Consider the following 26,302-nt stretch of genomic DNA (forward strand, 5'->3'; position numbering starts at 1 on the left):
AACAAACAAAAAAAAACACACACAAAGAAGAAAGAAAACAAACAAACCCAAGACAAATGATAAAAGCAAAACCAAACAGAAAAAAGAAGCAGAAAGAAAATAAAACAGAAAAATAAAAAAAGAGAAAAAACAAAAAAAAATGACTAACAAAAATCAGAGAACAAACAAAAGACCTCAAAAATGAAAACAATCAAGGAGTAAACTAACAGAAGCATAAAATGAAAAACAAACAAAAAGAGTAAGCAATCTAAAAAAAAGCAGAGAAAACATAAAACAAACACATAAAAAAGATAAAAAGAACAAAAACAAGAAAAATAGAAAATAACAAAAAAGTAAAGTAAAAATAGAAAAATTAAAACATTAAAAAAATAAAACCATAAAAAATAAAAATACAAATTAATAAAAACAGCAACACCAACAACTGAACAAAATGAAACAAACAAATATAAAATAATGGTAATAAGAATATTTTCCTGGGGTCTCCTCTATCAGTGTCTTTGCTCCCACAGTGAGCCACCGCCAACCCCTTCCTCTCCAGAAGGCCCTCCAATACCTCTAGGTAGGTCTTTGGACCTGCTTTGGGCACTGCGGGGTCAGTTCAGACTATGACCTGGCCCAACTCCTGTATGTACTTGCCCCCAAATTCCACTGCTGCTAAAGCTAGACCCATCTCAGTTGTGGGAACACTTGTCTATTCATATATTCCACAGATGCAGGATTACCAAGCTGATCATGGGGATTTAATCCATGGCTTGTGCAGCTGCACAGAGAGATTTCTGTTCCTCTTCCTTAGTCACACCACCCCTAGGCCTCAGCTTTGGTTTTGGTCCCACTAATGCATGTGCACCACCCTTAGGTGTCTGTTCCCCACTGAGGTGTGAAGGAGTGAAAGCAGGGGCTGATTGGGGCACACTTACTCAGGCTGAGGATGGGTACGGAGGCCACAACTTGGGTGGGCATGAAGTGCCTGCCAGGCAGATACTGGCAGGCAGTTGCAACAGACTAGGGTTCACTCTCTCTGGTGGAAGTCTCTCCCAGTTCTCACAGAGGCAGGGGCTTATGTATGGAGGTAGTGGCAGCCCTGCTCCTTGAGCACCACTCAACAATGTTGCCCTGTTTCCTAGGCAGACCATTCTTTCTCTAGGGGCATTCCTGGCCACAGAGCTCTTCACTCCTGTCCCCTCTGTTGTATATATCCATGCAGCCAACTGCAGTCCTCTGCTCAGATCCACTCTCTTAACCCCATGCATTCGCACTCAGCCCCCACCAGCACTGGTGGATTCCCATCACAGGCAGGGGTGCTCAGGGTTGATTTCCAAGGAGGTTTTGGGATGGGCAGTGATCAGGACCCTAGAGCCTACGTGGGCAGAGGAGGCCTTGGATTGAGGGGTGGGTGAGTCTGCTCAGTTTGGTGCCCTTCCCATTGCCCACAGAGGCAGAAGCTGGTGGGTGGAGAAGGAGATACAATGGTGGTGCCACCCCTTGCATGCCACTCAACAATGGCACCTTGAATCTGTGGTGTTCCAGGCTTTTCCCACAAACTTTCCTGGTTGTGGATTTCGTTGCTCCTGTCCCTTCAGGCTGTCTTTTCACAGCCAACATCTGTCCCTTCCCTGGGTCCATGCTGCAAACCCCACTTTCCTGCACCCAGGCACCCTCTGCAACTAGAGACACATGACTCAGGCTGAGGTGTGCAGGGCTGTGGCACAGACCATGCACGCAGTTCTTACTTTGCCCTGCCTTCCACAGTCCATCTGCTGCATTTTCCTTCGACTGGTGCCTGTGTTCTGGTGGATGAGGCTGGATCTTGTCTTTCTGGTGGACAGGACTGCGTCCTAAAACTCAGAGATAGGTGCTACACTCAGCAGTAGGCAGGTTATGAATTAACTTCTCTATTGTGGCAGGGTAGCAGAACATGACCTGAGGCCTGCACTGCTCATGAGGGAACCAAGTCAGTAAGACTGTGCAAGATGGCTTGCACAGATTCCCAGGAGCTCTGACTAGGATTCCTGGTCAAGTGAGTCTAAAGGTTGTATTAAGCTTTAGGCAGGACTATACATTACATTCCCTGCCCAGTTGGGGCTGCAACACAGGCTGTAGGGATGACAAGCCTCTTTGTTTGGTAATCATATGAGACACACATGCATACCAACCTCCCTGGACAGATGAAACCACTCAGTTCTGCAGATGCAGAACAACTGCTCAGGTTCTCTGCTCAAGTGTCACTGCAATTGAGGTTGCACTGTGGGCTACCAAGATTTCGGGGAGCTCTGGTTATGTTACCATTCTAATGTGATTCATCACTGTCTCTGTGGTGCATGGGGTGCTTCAGCCTCGCACCCTTTTTGTAGGTTTTTCTCAGAAGTCCATTAATAGGTGTTAGTTGTTCTTGTAGAGAAGGGGTGGAATCAGGAATAACCAATATCACCACCTTGGTGACACCACTCTAGCCTTGTTCAATGGTGCCCAAAATGTGTTCCTCACACCAGATCCATCAGCATCACTTGGGAAGTTGTTACAAGCTACTGTTGAGTTCTTCATAGATACTAATCATTTTTTGATTTTGCAGTTTGCAAATATTTTCTCCTAGTCTGCATATTTTCTTTTTTTAAAAACATCTTTATTGGAGTATAATTGCTTTACAATAGTATGTTAGTTTCTGCTTTATAACAAAGTGAATCAGCTATACATATACATATATCCCCATATCTCCTCCCTCTTGCATCTCCCTCCCTCCCTCCCATCCTTCTAAGGGGTCACAAAGCACCGAGCTGATCTCCCTGTGCTATGCAGCTGCTTCCCACAAGCTATCTATTTTACATTTGGTAGTATATATTAGTACATGCCACTCTCTCACTTAGTTCCAGCTTACCGTTTCCCCCTCCCTGTGTCCTGAAGTCCATTATCTACATCTGCATCTTTGTTCCTATCCTGCCTCTAGGTTCTTCCTAACCTTTTTTTGTTTTTTTTAGATTCCAAATATATGTGTTAGCATACGTTATTTGTTTTTCTCTTTCTGACTTACTTCACTCTATATGACAAACTCGAGGTCCATTCACCTCATTACAAATAACTCAATTTCGTTTCTTTTAATGGCTGAGTAATATTCAATTGTATATATGTGCCACATCTTCTTTATCCGTTCATCTGTCAATGGACACTAAGGTTGCTTCCATGTCCTAGCTATTGAAAGTATAGCTTCAATGAACATTGTGGTACATGACTCTTTTTGAATTATGGTTTTCTCAGGGTATGTGACCAGTAGTGGCATTGGTGGGTCGTATGGTAGTTCTATTTTTAGTTTTTTAAGGAGCCTCCATACTGTTCTCCATAGCGGTTGTATCAATTTAAATTCCCACCAACAGTGCAAGAGGGTTCCCTTTTCTCCACACCCTCTCCAGGATTTAATGTTGGTAGATTTTTTAATGATGACCATTCTGACTGGTGTGAGGTGATACCATATTGTAGTTGTGGTTTGCATTTCTCTAATGATTAGTGATGTTAAGCATTCTTTCATGTGTTTGTTTGCTATCTGTATATCTATCTTCTTTGGAGAAATGTCTATTTAGGTCTTCTGCCATTTTTGGATTGGGTTGTTTGTGGTTTTGATATTGAGCTGCATTAGTTGCTTGTAAATTTTGGAGATTAATCCTTTGTCAGTTGTTTCATTTGCAAATATTTTCTCCCATTCTGAAGGTTGTCTTCTGGTCTTGTTTATGGTTTCCTTTGTTGTGCAAAAGCTTTTAAGTTTCATTAGGTCCCATTTGTTTATTTTTGTTTTTATTTCCATCTCTCTAATAGGTGATTCAAAAAGGATCTTGCTGTGATTTAAGTCATAGAGTGTTCTGCCTATGTTTTCCTCTAAGAGTTTTATAGTGTCAGGCCTTACATTTAGGTCTTTAATCCTTTTTGAGATTATTTTTGTGTATGATGTTAGGGAGTGCTCTAATTTCATTTTTCTACATGTAGCTGTCCAGTTCTCCCAGCACCATTTATTGAAGAGGTTGTCTTTTCTCCACTGTATATTCTTGCCTCCTTTATCAAAAATAAGGTGACCATACGTGCGTGGGCTTATCTGCTGGTTTTCTATCCTGTTCCATTGATCTATATTTCTGTTTTTGTGCCAGTACCATACTGTCTTGATTACTGTAGCTTTGTAGTATAGTCTGAAGTCAGGGAGCCTGATTCCTCCAGCTCCATTTTGCTTTCTCAAGATTGCTTTGACTATTCGAGGTCTTTTGTGTTTCCATACGAATTGTGAAAGTTTCTGTTCTCGTTCTGTGAAAAATGCCAGTGGTAGTTTGATAGGGATTGCATTGAATCTGTAGACTGCTTTGGGTAGCATACTCGTTTTCAAAATGTTGATTCTTCCAATCCAAGAACATGGTGTATCTCTCCATCTGTTTGTATCATCTTTAATTTCTTTCATCAGTGTCTTACAGCTTTCTGCATAGAGGTCTTTTGTCTCCTTAGGTAGGTTTATTGCTAGGTATTTTATTCTTTTTGTTGCAGTGGTAAATGGGAGTGTTTCCTTAATTTCTCTTTCAGACTTCTCATCATTAGTGTATAGGAATGTGAGAGACTTCTGTGCATTGATTTTATATCCTGCTACTTTACCAAATTCATTTATTAGCTCTAGCAATTTTCTGGTAGCGTCTTTAGGATTCTTTATGCATAGTATCATGTCATCTGCAAACAGTGACAGCTTTACTTCTTCTTTTCCGTTTTGGATTCCTTTATTTCTTTTTCTTCTCTGAATCCTGTGACTATACTTCCAAAACTATGTTGAATAATACTGGTGAAAGTGGACAAACTGTGCTGATCCTGATCTTAGTGGAAATGGTTTCAATTTTTCACCATTGAGAATGATGTTGGCTGTGGGTTTGTCATATATGGCCTTTATTAGGTTGAGGTATGTTCTCCCTATGCCTACTTTCTGGAGGGTTTTTATTATAAATTGGTGTTGAATTTTGTCAAAAGATTTTTCTGCATCTATTGAGATGATCATATGGTTTTTCTCCTTCAATTTGTTAATATGGTGTATCCCATTGATTGATTTACATATATTGAAGAATCCCTGCATTCCTGAGATAAACCCCAATTGATCATGGTGTATGATCCTTTTAATGTGCTATTGGATTCTGTTTGCTAGCATTTTGTTGAGGATTTTTGCATCTATGTTCATCAGTGTTATTGGCCTGTAGTTTTTGTTCTTTGTGACATCTTTGTCTGGTTTTGGTATCAGGGTGATGGTGGCCTCGTAGAATGAGTTTGGGAGTGTTCCTCCCTGTGCTATATTTTGGAAAAGTTTGAGAAAGATAGGTGTTAGCTCTTCTGTAAGTGTTTGATAGAATTCACCTGTGAAGCCATCTGGTCCTGGGCTTTTGTTTGTTGGAAGATATTTAATTACAGTTTCAAGTTCAGTGCTTGTGATTGGTCTGTGTATATTTTCTATTTCTTCCTGGTTCCGTCTCAGAAGGCTTTGCTTTTCTAAGAATGTGTTTTTTCTTCCAGGTTGTCCATTTTCTTGGCATATAGTTGCATATAGTAATCTCTCATGATCCTTTGTATTTCTGTAGTGTCAGTTGTTACTTCTACTTTTTCATTTCTAATTCTATTGATTTAAGTCTTCTCCCTTTTTTTCTTGATGAGTCTGGCTAATGGTTTATTAATTTTGTTTTTCTTCTCATGAACCAGCTTTTAGTTTTATTGATATTTGCTATTGTTTCCTTCATTTCTTTTTCATTTATTTCTGATCTGATCTTTATGATTTTTTCCTTCTGCTAACTTTTTGATTATTTTGTTCCTCTTTCTCTGATTGCTTTAGGTGTAAGATTAGGTTGTTTATTTGAGATGTTTCTTTTTTCTTGAGGTAGGATTGTATTGCTATATACTTCCCTCTTAGAACTGCTTTTGCTGCATCCCATAGATTTTGGGTCATCATGTTTTCATTGTCATTTATTTCTAGGTATTTTTTGATTTCCTCTTTGATTTCTTCAGTGATCTCTTGGTTATTAAGTAGTGTATTGTTTACCTCAATGTATTTGTATTTTTTACAGATTTTTTTCCTGTAGTTGATATCTAGTCATAGCATTGAGGTTGGAAAAGGTACTTGATATGATTTCAATTTTCTTAAATTTACCAAGCCTTGATTTGTGACTGAAGATATGATCTATCCTGGAGAATGCTCCATGAGCACTTGAGAAGAAAGTGTATTGTGTTGTTTTTGGATGGAATATCCTATAAATAATAATTAAGTCCATCTTGTTTAATGTGTCATTTAAAGCTTGTGTTTCCTTACTTATTTTCTTTTTGGATGATCTGTCCATTGGTGAAAGTGGGGTGTTAAAGTCCCCTACTATGATTGTGTTACTGTCAATTTCTCCTTTTATGGCTGTTAGCATTTGCCTTATATATTGAGGTGCTCCTATGTTGGGTGCATAAATATTTACAATTGTTATATCTTCTTCTTGGATTGATTCCCTGATCATTATGTAGTGTCCTTCTTTTTCTCTTGGAATAGTCTTTATTTTAAAGTCTATTTTTTCTGATATGAGAATTGGTACTCCAGTTTTCTTTTGATTTCCATTTTCATGGAATATCTTTTTCCATCACCTCACTTTCAGTCTGTACGTGACCCTAGGTCTGAAGTTTGTCTCTTCTGGACAGCATATATATGGGTCTTGTTTTTGTATCCCTTCAGCCAGCCTATGTCTTTTGGTTGGAGCATTTAATCCATTTACATTTAAGGTAATTATCCATATGTATGTTACTATTACCATTATCTTAACTGATTTTAGTTTGTTATTATAGGTGTTTTCCTTCTCTAGTATTTCCTGCCTAGAGAAGTTCCTTTAGCATTTATTGTAAAGCTGGTTTTGTGGTGTTGAATTCTCTTAGCTTTTGCTTATTTGTAAAGGTTTTAATTTCTGTGTCAAATCTGAATGAGATCCTTGCTGGGTAGAGTAATCTTGGTTGTGGTTTTTTGCCTTTCATCTCTTTAAATATGTCCTGCCACTCTATTGTGGCTTGCAGAGTTTCTGCTGAAAGATCAGCTGTTAACCTTATGGGGATTCCCTTTTATATTATTTGTTATTTTTCCTTTGGTGCTTTTAATTTTTTTCTTTTATTTAATTTTTGATAATTTGATTAATATGTGTCTTGGCGTGTTTCTCTTTGGATTTATTCTGTATAGTACTCTCTGTGCTTCCTGGACTTGATTAACTATCTCCTTTCCCATATTAGGGAAGTTTTCAACTATAATTTCTTCAAATATTTTCTCAGTCCGTTTCTTTTTCTCTTCTTCTTCTGAGACCCCTATAATCTGAATGTTGGTGCGTTCAATGTTGTCCCAGAGGTCTCTGAGACTGTCCTCAATTCTTTTCTTTCTTTTTTCTTTATTCTGCTCTGCAGTAGTTATTTCCACTATTTTATCTTCCAGGTCACTTATCTGTTCTTCTGCCTTAGTTATTCTGCTATTGATTCCTTCTAGAGAATTTTTAATTTTATTTACTGTAGTTTTCATCATTTTTGTTTGCTCTTTAGGTCTTTTAGGTCCTTGTTAAACTTTTTTTTATTTTCTCCATTCTATTTCCGAGATTTTGTATATCTTTACTATCATTACTCTGAATTCTTTTTCAAGTAGACTGCCTATTTTCTCTTCATTTGTTTGGTCCAATGAGTTTTTAACCTTGCTCCTTCATCTGCTGTGTACTCCTCTGTCTTCTCATTTTGCTTAACTTACTGTGTTTGGGGTCTCCTTTTCACAGGCTGCAGGTTCACAGTTCCCATTGTTTTTGGTGTCTGCCCCCAGTGGCTAAGGTTGGTTCAGTGGATTTTGTAGGCTTCCTGGTGGAGTGGACTGGTTCCTGTGTTCTGGATAGTGAGTCTGAATGTTGTCTTTTTGTTGGGCAGGACCATATTCAGTGGTGTGTTTTGGGGTGTCTGTGACCTTATTATGAGTTTAGGCAGCCTCTCTGCTAATGGATGGCACTGTGTTCCTATCTTGCTAGTTGCTTGGCATAAGCTGTCCTGCACTGTAGCTTTCTGGTCATTAAGTGGAACTGGGTATTAGCATTGAGATGGAGATCTCTGGGAGAGCTTTTGCTATTTAATATTACATGGAGCCAGGAGGTCTCTGGTGGACTAGTTTCCTGAACTCGGCTCTCCCACCTCATAGGCACAGGCCTGACACCCAGCGGGAGCACCAAGACCCTGTCAGCCACACGGTCAGGTACATGGGGCATTTCTTGCCTTTTGGGAAGTCTGAGGTCCTCTGTCAGCGTTCAGTAGGTGTTCTGTAGGAGTTGTTCCACATGTAGATGTATTTTTGATGTATTTGTGGGGAGGAAAGCAATCTCCACGTCTCACTCCTCTGCCATCTTTGAAGGTCTCAGTCCAAGCCTGCATACTTTTACTGAGGAATTCTTAAACATTTAATGATGAAATAATACCAATTCTCTACAACCTCTTCCTTATTTTCTTTTCCTCTGTGCTCAGTCTAGTTCCACCTGCTCATAGGGGGCCGCGTTCATAGGCCTCATCCCCTGCACTTTCGATCATACTTTCTTGTGAGAAATCAAGAACGTGGATTTTTATTTTTTTGCTGATGTAGTCCAGCATTTGTTACAGTCCCTGGCATGTAATAGGCCCTCTGTAAGTATCTGCCAGCTGTCTTCACAGTAGCAGTGCCGATTGCAGCTCCGTCGTCCTCCCCGCCAAGGGCCTGGACTTGCGCCAGGGCTTCCGAAGGACTGGGGACAGTCTCTGGGGCTGCTGGATCAGGGTGTGCTGAGGAACCCAGGCCCCCATCATGGGAGCACCAAAGTCGAGAGAGGCTAGGCTGGGGTGGCAGTAGTGGCATCTTGCTGCCGGTGTGAGTCTGCTCACTTCAGCTTTCCTCACAGCACCTCACACCCGGAAGTGGAAGGTACATGTGCCGCTGCAGCGTGCACTGGGACTTCGCTCACACGCTTCCTTCCTTCAACCCGTCAGTCGGCCCCACAGGTGCCTTCCCCCACCATTGTCTCACCTGTATATTTTCTTTACATCTTTTTCACATGGTCTTACATAGAGCAAACATTTTTATTTTGATGAGATTCAATTAATCATTCTTTTCTTTTATGAATTGTGTTTTTGTTGTCAAAAATAAAAACTCTGCCTAGCCCTAGATCTCCCAAAATTTCTCCTTTGATTTTTCTAAAAGTTTTATAGTTTTACATTTACATTTGAATCCATTAACTATTTTGAGTTAATTTTTGTATAAGGTGTGAGGTATAGGTACAATTTTTTTACTTATATATTTCCCATTATTCCAGTACTATTTGTTGAAATGTTGTCTTTCCTCCGTGGAATTCATTTCATACCTTTGTCAAAAATCAGTTGAGCATATTGTATGTGTCTATTTCTGGGTACTCTATTCTTTTTTTTTTTTTTTAATGATTAGGCTAAGTGGCTTTATTAAAGACAGCCAAGATAACGAAGGACTTCTTAGGAGTTTGCATTATGGCCCTTCTTCTTGCCAAAAGTTGGCACAATATTGACAAAGCACCAGTTGTACTGCATATGCCTCTTGGCCCAGCCCATCTTCTTCTTCTCTTGTTTGGCCACCTTGAAAGTCTGACTTCTTATTTTCCTGGCACAGGCCATGGAACCATGGACTTTACCTCCAAACATGTGGCTGGCTACCTCCAGAGTGCTCAGAGCCTCCACCCCCCACTGGCCCAGGGTAGCCTTATCCTCTAGGGGTGTGCGTTCCAGGAGCAGGACTTGATCTTCTTAGTGATACCCTCCAATGAGGCCACATGAACTTTGATCTGGGTGACAGTCTCCTGGCCAGTCACCTCGAGAGTGTGTAGCTCCTGGGCGTGGAAAAAGAGATGCATGTTGGTGACTGAACCATGGATACCACTGCCACTAGTGTACTCTATTCTGTTCCATTGATCTACATGTCTTTTTATCCACAAATACCACACTGTTTTGAATACTCTGGCTATATATGAAACCTTAATATCAAGTAGATTGATTCGCCCTATACTTTATCCTTCTTTGTCAACGTTGTTTTAGGTATTCTAGGACCATATACACTTCAGGGTAATCTTGTATAGGTCTACCAGGAAACCTTCCTGGAATTATTTTAAGATTTCAATTAAACTTATCCATCAATTTGGGGAGAAGTTACATCTTTAGTATGTTGACTTGTTCAATCCATGAATACAGTAATTTTTTTCTAAGTATTTAGGTTTTAGATTTCCTGTCATCAGGAAAATTTTGCAATTTTCAACATACAGGTCCTGTACATATTTTGTTACATGTACACTTATGTATTATATTTTCTGTTGAGAAATTTAAATTTATTAAAATTTATTTTAATTCTGGTTTACACATATTTATTGTTAGTGTATAGAAGTGTGATTTGATTTCTTTTAGTTCACTTTGCTGTACTCATTATTTCTACTTTTTGTATATATTTTTTAAGTAGCCAGTCATATAAGGACAGTATTATTTATTTCTTTTAAAACTGTAAACCTTTTATTTTATTTTCTTGCCTTACTGTGTTGGCCAGAACTTCCAGTACTATGCTGTATAAGAGTGATGAAAGTGGTTATCTTTGCCTGATCCCCAATTTAAGAGGGAAAGCTTTCAGCATTTCATCAATAGTGTTACTTGTAAATTTTTGTAGATGCCTGTTGTCAATTTGAGGTAATTTCCCTTTCTTCATAATTTCATAGAATTTTAATAAGGAATAGGCATTGAGCTTCTCAGATGTTTGCTACATCAAATAATATGATCATATGATGTTTCTTTTTAGGCTTTTTTTTTTTTTTTTTTTTACTGAGGTACAATTGACATAATATTATATGACTTTCATGTGTACAACAAAATGATTTGATATTTGTACATATTACAAAATGACCACAATAAATCTAGTTAATATTTGTCACCATACAGAGTTATAATTTTTTTCTCAAGATGAGAACTTTTAAGAATTACTATCTTAGTAACTTCCAAATATGCAATGCAATATTATTAATTATAATCACTGTGTTGTACATTACATCCCCATTACTTGTTTTATAACTAGAAGTTTGTACCTTTACCTATTTTGCCCATCCTACCATCCCCCCCAAACTCTAACAACCACCAATTTGTTCCCTATATGAGTTCATGTTTTGTTTGTTTGTGTTTCTTTAGATTTCACATGTAAGTGAGATCATATGGTATTTGTCTTTCTCTTTCTGAATGTTGAGTTGTATGAGTTCTTTGTATAGTTTGGATAGTAACCATTTATTTGATATATCTTTTACAGATATCTTCTCCCATTCAGTAGATGTTCTTTTCATTTTGTTGATAGTTTCCTCTGCTGTTCAAAAGCTTTTAGGTTGATGTAGTCCCATTTGTTTATTTTTGCTTTGTTTTTCCTTGCCTGAGGAAACATATACAAAAAATATTGTTAGACTGATGGCAATGAGTGTGCTGCTTATGTCTTCTTCTAGAAGTTTAATGGTTTCAGGTCTTACATTCAAGTCTTTAATCCATTTTGAGTTAATTTTTGTATAAGGTATAAGATAGTATTCTTGTTTAATTCGTTTGCAAGTGTCTGTTCAGTTTTCCCAACATCATTTTTTGAAGAGACTATCCTTTCTCCATTGTATAGTCTTGCCTCCAATAGTTGTGAAGTAACTGATCATATATGTCTAGCTTTATTTCTGGGCTCTGTATTCTGTGCTATTCATTTATGTGTCTTGTTTTATGCCAATATCATACCATTTTGATTGCTATAGCTTTGTAATATAGTTTGAAATCAGGAAGAGTGATGTCTCCATATTCATCTTCATTGTAAAGATTGCTTTGGCTATTTGAGTTTTTTGTATTTCCATACAACTTTTAGGATTGTTAGTTTTATTTCTGTGAAAGATGCCATTGAAATAAATTACACTAAGAAAACTGGAAGATCCACAAAAATATGGACATTAAGAAACATGCTACTGAACAACTAATACTTCAAAAAGAAATGAAAAAGATATAAAATAAATACATTGAGACAAATGATAGTGGAAATACAATATGCAAAAACTCAAGGAATGCAGCAAAACCAATTTTAAGATGGATGTTCATAGTGAAAAATGCCTACATGAAGAAGCAAGAAAAATCTCAAGTAAACGACTAAACTTTACACCTCAAAGAACTAGAAAAATAAGAACAAATGAAGCACAAATATAGTAGAAGTCAATTATTGAAAGAAAAATAAGGAAAGAACAAAAGCTTGGAGACTAAACAACATGCTACTAAAAACCTATGGGTCAATGATGAAATCAAAGAAGAAATCAGAAAATACCTTAAAACAAATTAAAATGAAAAAACAACTTTACAAAATCTATGGAATGCAGCAAAAGCAGTTCTAAGAAAGAAGTTCAGAGCAAAATAGACCTTCTTCAAGAAACAAGAAAAATCACAAATGAACAACCTAACATACAACACAAAAAGAATTTGAAAAAGAAGAACAAACAAAACCCAAAGTCAGTAGAAGGAAGGAAATAATAAAGGTAAGAGAGGAAATAAACAAAATAGAGATTTTAAAAAAGATAGAAAAGACCAATAAAACCAAGAGCTATGTTTTTGAAAAGATGAACAAAATTGACAAACCTCTAGCCAAGTTGACCATGAAGAAAAGTGACAAATAAAAAAAAACAAGAAATGAAAGACGAGAAATAACAACCAATGCCACAGAAATACAAAAAAAAAAATCATAAGAGGATACTACGAAAACACATAGGCCAACAAATTGGACAACTTAAAAGAAATGGACAAATTTCTGTAAACATACAGCCTGCTAAGACTGAGTCAAGAACAGACAATTTGAATAGACTGATCACTAGACGTGAAATATAATCTATTAAAAAACAAACCTTCCCTATAAACAAAAATCAATGATTTCAATGGAGAATTCTCCCAAACATATGAAGAAGAATTAATACTTATTCTCAAATTATTCCAGAAATTTGAAGAAAAGGGAACACGAACACTCCAAAATTCATTCTATGAGGCCACCATCACACTGATACTAAACGAAACAAAACACTACAGAAAATGAAAATTGCAGGCCAATATCTTTGAAGAATATAGATGCAAAAATCCTCAACAAAATTTAGCACACCAAATCCAACTATATGTAAAAGGGATCACGTACCATGATCAAGTTAAATTCATTCAAGGGTCACAAGGATGGTTCAACATATGCAAATCAATCAATGTGATACACATTATCTATAGGAAAGACAGAAACATCATGATCATCTCAATAGACACAGAAATAGCATTTGACAAAATTCAACATCGATTCATAATAAAAACTCTCATTGAAGTGGGTATAGAGGGAACATGTCTCAAAATAATAAAGGCCATTTACAACAAACCCACAGCAAACATAATACCCAATGGTAAAAAGCTGAAAGATTTCCTGCTAAATTCAGGAAAAAGACATGGATGCCAACTCTTACTGTTTCTATTTACCATACTACTGGAAGTCCTAGACACAGCAATTATACAAGAAAAAGAAATAAAATGTATTCAAATTGGAAGGGAAGAGGTAAAACTGGCAATATTTGTTGATGACCCAATACTCTATGTAGAGAACCCTAAAGTCTCCACACAGAAACTATCAGAACTAATAAATGACTTCAACAAGGTAGCAGGGTACAAGATTAATATATAAAATTCTGTTGTGTTTCTATACACTGATAATAAAATACCTGAAAGAGAAAGTAAAAAAATCCCATATAAAATCATATATATGTATATATATATACATATATATGTATTACATGCATATATAACATGTAGGAATAAACTTAAGCACGGATGCAAAAGACCTATATGCTGAAAACTATATAAAACATGGGTAAAGGACATTGAAGATGATTCAAAGATATGGAAAAATATCCCATGCTCTTGGGTTGAAAGAATTCATATTGATAAAATGACAATACTACCCAAAGCAATCTACAGATTTAAATCAATCCCTATCAAAATATCCATGACATTTTTCACAAAATTGGAACAAATAATTCTAAAATTTATATGGTACTACAAAAGACTCAGAATTGCCAAAGCTATCCTGAGTAAAAGAACAAAGCTGGAAGTATAACCCTTCCAGACATCAGGCTCTATTACAAAGCTACAGCAATAAGAACATTGAGCTGTTGGCACGAAAACAGACATATTGATCAATGGAACAAAATAAAGCCCAGAAGTAAACCCACACACCTATGGTCAATTAATCAATGACATATGAGGAAAGAATACACGATGGAGAAAAGAGAGTCTCTTCAAAAAATGGTGCTGCAAAAACTAGAGAACTACATGTCAAAGCATGAGATTAGAACATAAACTCATACCATATACAAAAATAAATTCAAAATGGTTTAAAGACATAAATGTAAAGCCTTGAAACCATTAAATCCCTAGAAGAGAACATAAATCACTGTTTGATATATATCACAGCAATATTTTCTTTTACCAGTCTCTGAGGCAAAAGAAATAAAAGCAAAAATAAACAAATGGGACCTAATTAAACTTAAAAGCTTTTGCAACAAAAGAAACCATTGACAAAAGGAAAAGACAACCTGTGGAATGAGAGAAAATATTTACAAACAACGGGACTGATAGAGAGTTAATATCCAAAGTATGCAAATAGCTTATACAACTGAATATTAAAAAAATAAAAATAAAAATGAGCAGAAGGCTATTTTGTTAAATATGGTGGAATAGAAGGACGTGCACTCACTCCCTCTTGCAAGAGCACCTGAATCACAACAAACTGCTGAACAATCATCGACAGGAAGACACTGGAACTCACCAAAAATGATATCCCACATCCAAAGACAAAGGAGAAGCTGCAATGACATGGTAAGAGGGGAACCATCACAATAAAATCAAATCCCATAAGCGCTGGGTGGGTGACTCACAAACTGGACAACAATTATACCACAGAAGTCCACCCACTGGAGTGAAGGTTCTGAGCCACACGTTAGGCTTCCCAACCTGGGGGTCTGGCAAAGGGAGGAGGAATTCCCAGAAAATCACATTTTGAAGGCTAGCAGAATTTGACAGCAGGACTTCAACAGGACTGGGGGAAACAGAGACTCCACTTTTGGAGGGCACACACAAAGTAGTGTGCACATCAGGACCCAGGGGGAAGGAGAAGTGACCCCATAGGAGACTGAACCAGCCCTACCTGCTAGTGTTGGAGGGTCTCCTGCAGAGGTGGGGGGGGATGTGGCTCACCAAGGGGACACAGACACTGGCAGAAGAAGTTCTGGGAAGAACTACTTGACATGAGTGTTCCTGGAGTCAAACATTAGCCCTTCCAAAGAGCCTGTAGGCGACAGTGCTGGATCATCTCAGGCAAAACAACCAGCAGAGAGGGAACTCAGCCCCACCCATCAGCAAACAAGAGGATTACAGTTTTACTGAGCTCCGTCCACCAGAGCAACACCCAGCTCTACCCACCACCAGTCCCTCCCATCAGGAAGCTTGCACAAGCCATTTAGATAGCTTCATCCACCTTAGGGCAGAAAGCAGAAGCAAGAGGATCTACAACCCTGCAGCCTGTGGAACAAAAGCCACATTCACAGAAAGACAGACAAAATGAAAAGGCAGAGGACTATGTAGCAGATGAAGGGAAAAGATAAAACCCAAGAAAAATAACTAAACGAAGTGGAGAGAGGCAACCTTCCAGAAAAAGAATTCAGAATATTGATAGTGAAGATGATCCAGGACCTCAGAAAAGAATGGAGGCAAAGATTGAGAAGATGCAAGAAATGTTTAACAAAGACCAAGAAGAATTAAAGAACAAACAGAGAGGAACAATACAATAATGGAAATTAAAAATACACTAGAAAGAACCAACAGCAGAATAACTGAGGCAGAAGAACTGATTATGTGACCTGGAAGACAGAATGGTGGAATTCACTGTCATGGAACAGAATAAACAAAAAGAATGAAAAGAAATGAAGACAGCCTAAGAGACTTCTGGGACAATATTAGACACACCAACATTTGCATTATAGGGGTCCCAGAGGAAAAGAGAGAGAGAAAGGACCCAAGAAAATATTTGAAGAGATTACAGTTCAAAATTTCCCTAACATGTGAAAGGAAATAGCTACCCAAGTCCAGGAAGCACAGAAAGTCCAGGCAGGATAAAACAAAGGAGAAACACACCAAAACACATAGTAATCAAAGTGACAAAAATTAAAGACAAAGAAAAATTATTAAAAGCAACAAAGGAAAAATGGCAAATAACATACAAGGGAACTCCTGAAGGTTCACAGCTGATTTCTAAGCAGAAACTGTACAAGCCAGAAGGGAGTGGCATGACATATTTAAAGTGATGAAAGGGAATAACCTACAACTAAAATTACTCTACCTGGCAAGGATCACATTCAGATTCGATGGAGAAATCAAAAGCTTTACAGACAAACAAAAGCTAAGAGAATTCAGCACCACCAAACCAGCTCTACAACAAATGCTAAAGGAACTTCTCTAAGCGGGAAACACAAGAGAAGGAAAGGACCTACAAAAACAAACTCAAAACAATTTAGAAAATGGTAATAGGAACATACATATCTATAACTACCTTAAATATAAACGGATTAAATGCTCCCACCCAAACACATAGACTGGCTGAATGGGTACAAAAACAAGGCCCGTATATATGCTGTCTACAAGAGACCCACTTCAGACCTAGGGACACATACAGACTGAAAGTGAGGGGATGGAAAAAGATATTCCATGCAAATGGAAATCAAAAGAAAGCAGAATTAGCAATACTCATATCAGATAACATAGACTTTAAAATAAAGAATGTTACATGAGGCAAGGAAAGACACTGCATAATGATGAAGGGATCAATCCAAGAATGAGATATAACAATTATAAATATAGATACACCCAACATAGGAGCACCTCCATACATAAGGCAAATGCTAAAAGCTGTAAAAGAGGAAATCACCAGTAACACAATAATAGTGGGGGACTTTAACACCTCATTTACACCAATGACAGATCATCCAGACAGAAAATTAATAAGGAAACACAAGTTTTAAATGACACAAAAGACCAGATAGATTTAATTGATATTTATAGGATATTCCATCTGAAAACAGCAGATTACACTTTCTTCCCAAGTACACACGCAACATTCTTCAAGATAGATCACATCTTGGGTCACAAATCAAGCCTCAGTAAATTTAAGAAAATTGAAATCATATTAAGCTTATTTTCCAACAAATATGCTATTAGATTAGAAATCAATTACAGTGTAAAAAACCCGTAAAAAATACAAACACATGGAGGCTAAACAATAAGTTACTAAATAACCAATAGATCACTGAAGAAATCAAAGAGGAAAAAAAAATACCTAGAGAAAAATGACAACAAAAAACCCGATGATCCAAAACCTATGTGATGCAGCAAAAGCAGTTCTAAGAGGGAAGTTTATAGCAATACAATCCTATCTCAAGAACAAAGAAAAATTTCAAACAAAAATTCAAAACTTACACCTAAAAGAACTAGAGAAAGAAAAACAAACAAACCCCAAAGTTACTGGAAGGAAAGAAATCATAAATGTTAGAGCAATAATAAATGAAATAGAAACAAAGAAAACAGTAACAAAGATCAATAAAACTAAAAGCTGGTTCTTTCAGAAGATAAACAAAATTGATAAACCTTTATCCAGATTATCAAGAAAAAGAGGGAGAGGACTCAAATCAATAAAATTAGAAATGAAAAAGGAGAAGTTACAGCGGACACCACAGAAATACAAAGGATCATAAGAGACTACTACAAGCAACTCTATGCCAATAAAATGGACAACCTGGAAGAAATAGACACATTTTTAGAAAGGTATAACCTTCCAAGACTGAACCAGGAAGAAAAGAAAATATGAACAGACCAATCACAAGTAATGAAATTGAAACTGTGATTAAAAATCTTCCAACAAACAAAAGTCCAGGACCAGATGGCTTCACAGGTAAAATTTATCAGACATTTAGAGAAGAGCTAAAACCCATCCTTCTCAAACTCTTCCAAAAAATTGCAGAGGAAGGAACACTCCAAAACTCATTCTATAAAGCCACAATCACACTGAAACCAAAACCAGACAAAGATAGTACAATAAAAGAAAATTACAGACCAATATCACTGATGAATATAGATGCAAAAGTCTTAAACAAAATACTAGCAGACAGAATCCAACAACACATTAAAAGGATCATACACCATAATCAAGTGGGATTTATCCCAGGGATGCAAGGATTTTAAATATATATCAAATCATCCAATGTGATACACCATATTAACAAATTAAGGAATAAAAACAATATGATCACCTCAATAGATGCAGAAAAAGCTTTTGATAAAATTCAACGCCCATTTATGATAAAAACTCTCCAGAAAGTGGGCATAGAGGGAACCTACGTCAACATAATAAAGGTCATATGCGACAAACCCACAGCAAACATCATTCTCAATGGTGAAAAACTGAAAGCATTTCCTCTAAGATCAGGAACAAGACAAGGATGTCCACTGTCACCATTATTATTCACCATGGTTTTGGAAGTCCTAGCCATGGCAATCAGCGAAGTAAAAGAAATAAAACGGATATAAATTTGAAAAGAAGAAGTAAAACTGTCACAGTTTGCAGATGACATGATACTATATATAGATTATTCTAAAGATGCCACCAGAAAACTACTGGAGCTAATAAATGAATTTGGTAATGTTTCAGGACACAAAATTAATGCTCAGAAATCTCCTGTATTCCTATACACTCACAACAAAAGACCAGAAAGAGAAATTAAGGAAACAATCCCATTCACCATCGCATCAAATAGAATGAAATACCTAGGAATAAGCCTACTTAAGGAGACAAAAGATCTGTACTCAGGAAACTATAAGACACTGAGGAAAGAAATCAAAGATGATACAACCAGCTGGAGAGATATACCATGTTCTAGGATTGGAAGAAACAATATTGGGAAAATGATGATACTACCCAAAGCAATCTACAGATTCAATGCAATCCCTATCAAATTACCAATGGCATTTTTTACAGAACTAGAACAAAAAATTTTTTAACTGTATAGAGACACAGAACACCCCAAATAGCAAAAGCAATCTTGAGGGAAAAAAAAGAGCTGGAGGAATCAGACTCCCTGACTTCCGAATATACTACAAAGTTGCAGTAACCAAGACAATATGGTACTGGCACAAAAACAGAAATATAGATCAATGGAACATGATAGAAAGCCCAGAGATGAACCCACGCACCTATTGTCAACTAATCTGTGACAAAGAAGGCAAGTATATACAATGGAGAAAAGACAATCTCTTCAATAAGTGGTGCTGGGAAAATTGGACAGCTACATGGAAAAGAATGAAATTAGAACACTCCCTAACAACATACACAAAAATAAAGTCAAAATGGATTGTACCCCTAAATGTAAGACTGGACACTATAAAACTCTTAGAGGAAAACATAGGAAGAACACTCTTTGACATAAATCACAGCAAGATCTTTTTTGACCCACCTCCTAGAGTAATGGAAATAAAAACAAAAATAAACAAATGGGACCTAATGAAACTTCAAAGCTTTGCACAACAAAGGAAACCATAAACAAGATGAAAAGACAATCTTCAGAGTGGGAGAAAATATTTGCAAACAAAGCAACTGGCAAAGGATTAATCTCCAAAATATGCAAGCAGCTCATGCAGCTCAATATCAAAAAAAAAACAAACAACCCAATCCAAAAATGGGCAGAAGACCTAAACAGACATTTCTCCAAAGAAGATATACAGATTGCCAACAAACACATGAAAAATGCTCAACATCACTAATCATTAGAGAAATGCAAATCAAAACTGCAATGAGGTATCACCTCACACCAGTCAGAATGGCCATCATCCAAAAATCTACAAACAATAAATGCTGGAGAAGGTGTGGAGAAAAGGGAACCCTCTTGCACTGTTGGTGGGAATGTAAATTGGTACAGCCACTATGGAGAACAGTATGGAGGTTCCTTAAGAAACTAAAAATAGGACTACCATACGACCCAGCAATCCCACTACTGGGCATATACCCTGAGAAAACCATAATTCAAAAAGAGTCATGTACCCTAGTGTTCATTGCAGCTCTATTAACAATAGCCAGGACATGGAAGCAACCTAAGTGTCCATCGACAGATCAATGGATAAAGAAGATGTGGCACATTTATACAATCGAATATTACTCAGCCCTGAAACGAAATGAAATTGAGTTATTTGTAGTGAGGTGGATTGAATAGAGATTGTCATACAGAGTTAAGTAAGTCAGAAAGAGGAAAACAAATACTGTATGCCAACACGTGTATATGGAATCTTAAAAAAAAAAAGGTTCTGAAGAACCTAGGGACAAGACAGGAATAAAGATGCAGACGTAGAGAATGGACTTGAGGATGCGGGGAGGGGTAACTGTAAGCTGGGACGAAGTGAGATAGTGGCGTGGACTAACATATACAATATCAAATGTAAAATAGATAGCTAGTGGGAAGCAGCCGCATAGCACAGGGAGATCAGCTCAGTGCTTTGTGACCACCTATAGGGGTGGACTACAGAGGGTGGGAGGGAGACACAAGGTGGGTATTTGGGGATATATGTATACATATAGACGACTCACTTTGTTATACAGCAGAAACTAACACACCAGTGTAAAGCAATTATACTCCAATAAAGATGTTAAAATATTTTTCGGTTAACTTTTATTATTTTTATACCAGAAATACCTACTCATTATACGTACTTAAATGCCTGCACACCTACATACATAGAAAAGGGAAGCAAAAAGGAAAAAAATAGCTTAAACTTCTCACGAATAATCAGTATTAACATTTTCTGCATATCTAGAAATTTCCTATGCACATAAATATGTATTTTTACAAAATGGGATCAAATAAAAATGTTGTTTGATAACTTTCTTCTATGTCAATAACTACATTTCTACATTATCATTTTAAATTTGGATACACCAGCATTATATGGGTAACTATATTTTTTTCTAGTTCTTTCATGATTTCATTTTTCATATTTAAATCTTTAATTAATCTGGTATAGACTTGGTATACAGTGGGAGGCAAGGAGCTAACTAAAATTTTTATCTTTATTTTCCAAAATGGCCATGCCATGAAGAGTGCTGAGAATAACAGGGGCTCAAAGCCCTATTTTCCACTTCTTCTTGTGTCACAGAAGGGCTCCCAGAGAGCTTCTATCTATTCAGTGGTCATTTGGCATATCCTTCAGAAGAAAATGAGGATGAAAAAATATGGACAAGATTATCCTTAGATTGTATCTCACTTCCCCCAGGTGCTAGTGAGTACATCATCTCAGCAGTATAGGAGTTTAGCTCCCCGGGATTTTCTCTCTAGAAGAGGGAAAACCACCATGGCCAGTAAATAATTCTTATGAGTTTCAACATGGTCCTCTAAGCCCTGGTTCTATATCTGCCATTCTCATTTCTTTTGCTTGAGGCCATTGTGGTTTTCCGTCTTCTAGAGAGAAAATACCAGGGAGCTAGAACTATCCCATATTAGATATGAGCATCTTGACCAGAGCAAAAGCAGTAACCTCTGCTGAGTTCTATACCTTTTTAGATATATTGATTTATTTTCTCTGTATGCTTCAGAACCTTTTCTCATACCTACTCAGAACACTACCACTGTCACATGTCTGTTTCTGTGATAACATGCTACATTTCTCTATAATTTTAATACCCTCTATTTGTAACCATCATGCTTTCTGCAGGCAAACCCTACAAATACATCAGAGTGGGACAGACAGCTGTACAGTCCCTGGGACTGCTTTTATAGTAGTAAATTTGAGATCTGACAGGTTTTTATCTATGTGGCCAGGCTGTTTGCTATCTGATATTAAGAAAAGGGGTCTTGTAATAGCATCAGGCCCATGGAAGCCAGCAGCAGTCCTAGCCTGAGTCTGGTCCTGACTTAATCACAAACTGACAATAAGGCAAGTGGGCCATTTTCTTCTGATTCTTCATCTTCTAAATTAGGGAATACCTTGTACACTTTGTCTCTATTCAAGCCTAGGGTTCTGATGAAGATAAATGACACCATAATTAAGCTAACATTTATTGAATATATATGAGCCATGCACTGTGCTAGATGCTTTACATATCTCATTTAGGGCTTATAACAATCCAGAAAGGTAGTTATTATTATGCTTATTTTATAGATGAAGAGATGGATTAAATTAATTGCACAAAGTCACACAGCCTGTACATATTTTCAGGTAAGCTGAAACTTCAGAAAGATTCATGTTTTTCTAGATGTGTTTTGAAAATTAAAAAATAAATATATATACTTCCAATTTCTGGCTTCACGTTTCAAGCACTTGAAAGCCATCACTCCCATACTCACAATAAGAAAAAACTGAGCAAACTTAAAATCACTTCCTAGATCCATCAGAGAATTGAGGTCACAAGGCAAACTGCTGTTCTGTAAGATGGAGAGACAGACCGGTGGATATGGAGACTCATAGCAGACTAGGTGAAGAAGCCTGCAGCTGAAGCCAGTATCAGTAAGAATACTTTAAAACTGTAATCGACAGATTGCTAGATGCTCAGTGTGGACTAGATCAAGGGCTAAATATCCACAGTGGGCTCAGCCTTAGGGGGTTCTCAACACTTTCATGCATTTTACCTGCAAGAACACTACCAGGTTTTCACTGTGAAGACCGGAGAAAAATTCTCCTGTCCTTCTAACAAGGGGAGAGGAAAAGTAGCCATTTTGAAATATATCCAGACCTCTCTATTCTCTTTAACAAGGCCTGCCCTCAAGGAAAGGTTTTATCAGAGCCTAACTGACTGGGGTTTTACCAGAGCTGAACTGACCTGGGAGATAGGAAATACTCAACTCAGGCACACAAAAAGATTGAGACCTAATCATAAGACTAATGAATGCTTCCATTCTACTCACACTTTATCATCACATTAACAGCACTCTTATATAATAACAGGTATTACAGCTAAAAACACTGTAAGAGCTTTATTTACAAAAGCCAGGACATGGAAACAACCTAAGTGTCCATCGACAGATGAATGGATAAAGAAGATGTGACACATATATACAATGGAATATTACTCAACCATAAAAAGAAACAAAATTGAGTTATTTGTAGTGAGGTGGATAGACCTAGAGTCTGTCATACAGAGTGAAGTAAGTCAGAAAGAGAAAAACAAATACCATATGCTAACACACATATAAGGAATCTTAAAAAAAAAAAAGGTTCTGAAGAACCTAAGGGCAGGACAGGAATAAATACGCAGACATAGAGGATGGACTTGAGGACACGGGGAGGGGGAAGGGTAAGCTGGGACGAAGTTAGAGAGTGGCATGGACATATATACACTACCAAATGTAAAATAGATAGTGAGAAGCAGCCACATAACACAGGGACATCAGCTTGGTGCTTTGTGTCCACCTAGAGGGGTGGGATAGGGAGGGTGAGAGGGAGATGCAAGAGGGAGGAGCTATGGGCATATATGTATACGTATAGATGATTCACTTTGTTATACAGCAGTAAATAACACAACATTGTAAAGCAATTGTACTCCAATAAAGATGTTAAAAAGCATATCTAAAAATAAAACTTCCATATGATCCAGCAATCCTACTCCTTGGTATATATCCAGAAAAAAAGAAAACTCTCATTTGAGAAGATACATGCAGATAAATATAATGAAATATTACTGTCATAAAAAAGAATAAAATATTGCAATTTGTAGCATTATCGACAGAACTAGAGAAGATTATGCTTAGTGAAATAAGTCAGACAGAGAAAGGCAAATACTATATGATATCACTTATGTGTGGAATCTAAAAAATAATACAAATGTATCTATATGGAAAACAGAAACAGACTCACAGACATAGAAATAAACTTACGGTTACCAAATGGGAGGCGGGTGGGGAGGGACAAATTAAGAGTATGAAATTAACAGATACAAACTACTATACATAAAATAAATAAGCAAGAATGATTTACTGCACAGCACGAGGAATTATACCCAATATTTTGTAATTATAGAATATAATTTGCAAAATTACCCCAAAACAAATCGTACTGTATGCCTGAATCTAACAAAATATTGTGAACAAACTTTTCTTCAGTTAAAAAATAGTAGAAGTAAGGAAATATAAAAAAAAATTATAGAAGAAATGAGTGTATTGTGAACAAATACATGCCAACAAATTTGACAACCTGGAAGAAATAGATATATTCCTAGAAGCATACATCTACCAAGACTGAATCATGAAGAAATAGAACATCTGAACAAACTGATTACTATTAAGCATATTGAATCAGTAATCACAAACCTCCCAATAAGCAAAAGTGCAGGAAAAGATGGATTCACTAGTGAATTCAAACCAACATTTAAAACAGAATTAATACTAATACTTACGAAACTCTTCCAAAAATAGAAGAGGACGGAACAATTCTTTTTTTTTTAATTAATTTATTTTTTTATTGAAGTATAATTGCTTTACAATGGTGTGTTAGTTTCTGCTTTATAACAAAGTGAATCAGTTATACATATACATATGTTCCCATATCTATTCCCTCTTGCATCTCCCTCCCTCCCACCCTCCCTATCCCACCCCTCTAGGTGGTCACAAAGCACCGAGCTGATCTCCCTGTGCTATGCGGCTGCTTCCCACTAGCTATCTATTTTACATTTGGTAGTGTATATATGTCCATGCCACTCTCTCATCCTGTCACATCTTACCCCTCTCCCTCCCCATATCCTCAAGTCCATTCTCTAGTAGGTCTGTGTCTTTATTCCCGTCTTGCCACTAGGTCCTTCATGACCTTTTTTTTTTCCTTAGATTCCATATATATGTGTTAGCATACTGTATTTGTTTTTCTCTTTCTGACTTACTTCACTCTGTATGACAGACTCAAGGTCCATCCACCTCATTACAAATACCTCCATTTCATTTCTTTTTATGGCTGAGAAATATTCCATTGTATATATGTGCCACATCTTCTTTATCCATTCATCCGATGTTGGACACTTAGGTTGCTTCCATGTCCTGGCTATTGTAAATAGAGCTGCAATGAACATTTTGGTACACGACTCTTTTTGACCTATGGTTTTCTCAGGGTATAGGTCCAGTAGTGGGATTGCTGGGTCGTATGGTAGTTCTATTTTTAGTTTTTTAAGGAACCTCCATACTGTTCTCCATAGTGGCTGTATCAATTTACATTACCACCAACAGCGCAAGAGTGTTCCCTTTTCTCCATACCCTCTCCAGCATTTATTGTTTCTAGATTTTTTGATGATGGCCATTCTGACCGGTGTGAGATGATACCTCATTGTAGTTTTGATTTGCATTTCTCTAATGATTAAGGATGTTGAGCATTCTTTCATGTGTCTGTTGGCCATCTGTATATCTTCTTTAGAGAAATGTCTGTTTAGGTCTTCTGCCCATTTTTGGAATGGGTTGTTTGTTTTTTTGTTACTGAGCTGCATGAGCTGCTTGTAAATCTTGGAGATTAATCCTTTGTCAGTTGCTTCATTTGCAAATATTTTCTCCCATTCTGAGGGTTGTCTTTTGGTCTTGTTTATGGTTTCCTTTGCTGTGCAAAAGCTTTTAAGTTTCATTAGGTCCCATTTGTTTATTTGTGTTTTTATTTCCATTTCTCTAGGAGCTGGGTCAAAAAGGATCTTGCTGCGATTTATGTCATAGAGTGTTCTGCCTATGTTTTCCTCTAAGAGTTTGATAGTGTCTGGCTTAACATTTAGGTCTTTAATCCATTTTGAGTTTATTTTTGTGTATGGTGTCAGGTAGTGTTCTAGTTTCATACTTTTACATGTACCTGTCCAATTTTCCCAGCACCACTTATTGAAGAGACTGTCTTTTCTCCACTGTATATGCTTGCCTCCTTTATCAAAGATAAGGTGACCATATGTGCGTGGGATTATCTCTGGGATTTCTATCTTGTTCCATTGATCTATATTTCTGTTTTTGTGCCAGTACCAAACTGTCTTGATTACTGTAGCTTTGTAATATAGTCTGAAGTCAGGGAGCCTGATTCCTCCAGCTCCATTTTTCGTTCTCAAGATTGCTTTGGCTATTCGGGGTCTTTTGTGTCTCCATACAAATTGTGAAATGTTTTGTTCTAGTTCTCTGAAAAATGCCAGTGGTAGTTTGATAGGGATTGCATTGAATCTGTAGATTGCTTTGGGTAG

The 26,302-nt window shown here is 37.1% G+C and overlaps 1 pseudogene; it reads right to left on the bottom strand.

The window, feature by feature from the left end:
* Positions 1-9,489: 9,489 nt before the first annotated feature.
* LOC137757457 (ubiquitin-like protein FUBI pseudogene) lies at positions 9,490-9,884 on the bottom strand (annotated as a pseudogene).
* Between the last annotated feature and the right edge of the window lie 16,418 nt (positions 9,885-26,302).

Source organism: Eschrichtius robustus, chromosome X (genome assembly GCF_028021215.1).
Source record: "Eschrichtius robustus isolate mEscRob2 chromosome X, mEscRob2.pri, whole genome shotgun sequence".
NCBI classification, from domain to species: Eukaryota; Metazoa; Chordata; class Mammalia; order Artiodactyla; family Eschrichtiidae; genus Eschrichtius; species Eschrichtius robustus.